The sequence below is a fragment of the Diceros bicornis genome, chromosome 26 (assembly GCF_020826845.1).
Source record: "Diceros bicornis minor isolate mBicDic1 chromosome 26, mDicBic1.mat.cur, whole genome shotgun sequence".
Classification (NCBI taxonomy): Eukaryota; Metazoa; Chordata; class Mammalia; order Perissodactyla; family Rhinocerotidae; genus Diceros; species Diceros bicornis.
Genome location: NC_080765.1, coordinates 4,847,071 through 4,850,898, shown reverse-complemented (window position 1 = coordinate 4,850,898; position 3,828 = coordinate 4,847,071). Strand labels below are relative to the sequence as shown.

Genomic DNA, 3,828 nt, shown 5'->3' with positions numbered 1-3,828 from the left:
ACGATAGCTGATAGTTGGGCATGCGAGGTCAAGCAGGGGACTGATTTTCTTTTGTTTTAAGATAGAAAATATGCTAAAGAAGAATCCAGGGGAGACAGAAAAGGTGATACTGCAGGAGAGAGGCAAATACAGAAGCAAAGTCCTTGACCCAGTGGTAGGGGGTGAAACCCAGCAGTGCCAGGCAGAGATATATGAGACTGGGGGAGAAAGGAAAAATCAGTAACACTGATTCTATCTTTACTTAAAATTTTGATACTTTGTTCACTATGGATTTTTTGAATTAATTTTTATTTTTCAAAAAATATTGCTTTTAAAATATTTATGTTGATTAATGAGTTTTTTTGGTGCTCCTTTAGATTTTGCACCTGAGGTCCTGCAGAGGGGAACTTGGAGGGGGATTTCCTGGCGTAAGGAGGAGGAGGTAGAGGAGCCGCGTGTATAGAATATGGGGCGCCCAGGGCCTCTGACGACCGACGAGAGCAACCCGCGGGCTGACGGGCACCCGCAAAGCCCAGAAACAAGCTTAGGCGGTTTGCCCCAGTCAGCGGCGCGGCGATCGTCCAGGTCCTGGAGCAGTCAGCTTCAGCAGGGACAGAGCTCCCTCTGGTGGGCCTGGGTGGCAAACACAGCTCAGAGCGGACGGCGCTGCGGGTCTGCGGCGCGCCGGGGCGCCCCGCCGCCGGGGAGCAGGCCGCGGAAGAGAAGCCGGAAGAGCAGAGGGGAGCTGTCAGGGGAGGAGGAGGAGGGGCAGAGGCAGAGAGAGGAGCGAGTATTGAGAAGGGAGTGATCAACAGTTTCAAATGTCAGAAAGGCTTCATTTAATTTTGGCCTGATTATTTACGTGGGTGCCACCAGAGGTGTAAATTAACACATGTAAGCCTCTTAAAGCACACAGAATTTTGCAACCTTATAAAATGGGAATATCTGTGAGACAGGATTTCACCCTGACTTATAGGCACTGCAGGTGAAATTTAGTGAAAGGAGTTTCTTGGCCTTGGTCCTAGACTCAGGATAGAAGAGCAAATAATAGACGCTTCTAAAAGTCCAAGGCAAGATTCCTTTAGAAAATTTCCATATAGAAGTTATAAGGTTCTGGGGGCCAGCCCTGTGGCGTAGCGGTTAAGTGCGCGCGCTCCACTGCTGGCAGCCCAGGTTCGGATCCCGGGTGTGAACGGTTGCACCGCTTGTCAAGCCATGCTGTGGCGGTGTCCCATATAAAGTGGAGGAAGATGGGCAGAGATGTTAGCCCGGGGCCAGTCTTCCTCAGCAAAAAGAGGATTGGCATGGATGTTAGCTCAGGGCTGACCTTCCTCACAAAAAAAAGAAGAAGAAGAAGAAGAAGAAGTTATAAGGTTCTGACTACCAAGAAGTGACCTTCCTTGCTACTGTGAGGCTGAGACCTTAAAAAAATAAATACGGAAAATGTCAGAGAGGTTGAGGAGGATAAAAGGTAAAAAGAGGCTACTGTCAACTCGGGCTGTCACGCAAGTCTTGCTGTCACCAGGCATCCGTTCCCCAGGCCCTTGGCGCTGGGCTATGATGGCTGGCTGGCCAGGGACCAGACGGCTTTTGAGTGACTCAGAGCAACTCTGGTTGCTATAAGACTGATTGAATCCCACCTTCACAGCAACAAGAATATCGGGCCTGAGTTTGGCAGCTCTGTTATCCAGAAGGTGAGCAGGAAGTTGGACACTGCCACCAGTCTCTCCTGGACGGCTGGACAGAGGAACGATTTCTTTGGAGCAGGAGATAAGCACCAGTTACGCTTCTCAGCGAGAGTGAACACCTGCAGCCTGATGGGTTTAGGATCCACACAGATCTAAAGCAGACAGCACACCCACGTTGTCGGCTCTGCTAGACGGCAGACGCACCAAGGCCAGGGCCACAGGCTGGGTCTACACTATAATTTTACTTTTAAGTGAATATTAAACAATAATTTCATTTAAAACGATTTTACAGCATAGCTGCCTTCAGAATTTAATGGTTCTTTTAAACGATACTTGTCTGGGATGTAAATACTGCTACGTATCCTGTTAGACCTGCACTTTGGTTTCCTTGGGGACCCCAGGAGCCCCAGCAGAAAGGAAAGCGGAGGAGCTTCGAGTGTGGCTGAACTCCAGATGTGCCCCCAGCCCACACACAGGTCACCTGGCGGAAGGTGGAGGCCTGAATGGCCCCGGGCATTTGAGCACAACTTCCGCCCAAGTCGTTGACTGACAGACAGCTAAGTTATGCAGGCATGAGGGAGATCCCATAGTCAGGCTAAAAAAAATCAGAACAGAAAATCCAAGTAGAGATGTCAATGACCACACATCACTGGAGAAACAAAACCCACAGGTTAAGTTTTGTCAAGTTGCTAAGCAACAGCAGCATCAGCAGCAACCCTCAGCACCAAGTATTCCAAGACTCGCAGAGAAACAGGCACGTGTGACTCATACTTGGGAGAAAAGAGTGGTCAACAGAAACGCGCTGAGTGGGCCCAGATGTTGCATTATGAATATTTCCAAAGAATTAAAGGGAAATATGATGACAGTGACTCAAAAAGATAGAAAACCTCAATAGAGAAAAAGAAACTATTTTTAAAAAGAACCAAAAGGAACTTGTGTGGTTGAAAAGTAAAATAACTAGAATGAAAACTTCATTAGAAGGGTTCAATGGCAGAGGAATTTGAGATGGCAGAGGAAAGAATTGGTGAACTCGAAGATCGATAAATAAAAATTGTCTAATTAATAAAAATTGTCCTATCCAAGGAACAGAGAGAAGAAAGAGTGAAGAAAAATGAGCAGAGCCTCAGAGACTGTCAGGCAGTGTCAAGTGTAAAAATGTGCATATAATGTGGAACCCGGAAGGAGAAGAGAGAGGGCAAGAGGCAGAAGAAAATAGCCTTCAGAACCGAAAGTGACTTGTTCTGCTGCTCATGGCACTGCTTGTGTGCCCATCTGGTGGGGATCTGGTATCTCCTTTGTGAAACTGAGGAGGCTCCTATACTTGCTATGATGAAAGATCCAAGAGAGGAGTCCAGACCGAGGACAATGGCCATGTTAATGTGAAGGCGGTGGGCAGGGTGGTTCTGGGGTGCATTTTAAGATTAAGAGACATATACCACTTAGCAGGCTAATGAAAGCCTACTGTGAATGTCAAGGTTTGTCAATGAGGCAGATCAGATTCTGATCTGCTGGGCAGCCGATCCATGACCAGACACGCCTGCATTGTTGGAAGCAGAGGGCAAAGATACAATTGGTGTATTCCTAAAGCAGACAGGAAATATCGACTGAGAAGAGAACCCACTACTTTAGTCCAGAACTCGGTTTCCACGACCAAGAAAACATTCTTAATTAGAAAACTGCAATTTGGCTGCACTGCATCCTGAATAGTTTTCTCTATTCTTGCATTTTCCCCTCCCCATCCCTTTATTGTGCATGAAGTGACTGGGTATGTGCACAAGCATCTTGCTTTTTTTTTTTTTTAAACTAAATGGCCAATGATATATTTTCATCAACATCAAATGCAGATGAAGTAGGGAAAAATATTGTTTTCCTGAAAATACTCCCTTTCTCCATTAGGAACATGCTCATTTAACTCCCATCTTTCTATTCCAATAAGTTATTAGCTCTTGCTGTTTAAAAAGAAGCAATAACAAAAAAAATTCTTGCATATCTTGTTTGGAGAATTTCAATGTTTTTCATTTTTCATTGTAAAATCAAGGACAATTTTGTAACTTTTTTTGTGTGTCGCTGTCACATGTACAGTGATATGTCTTTAAGTAGTGATAAATTGCTTTTAAAGAAATGGATCCTAGGTAGTTTTCTCTTCAAGTCAAGCATATTG

At 45.6% G+C, this 3,828-nt stretch overlaps 1 pseudogene; it reads left to right on the top strand.

Moving 5' to 3' along the window:
• The first annotated feature begins 445 nt into the window (after nt 1-445).
• On the top strand, nt 446-3,275 carry LOC131422892 (small ubiquitin-related modifier 2-like; annotated as a pseudogene).
• The last annotated feature ends 553 nt before the right edge of the window (nt 3,276-3,828 follow it).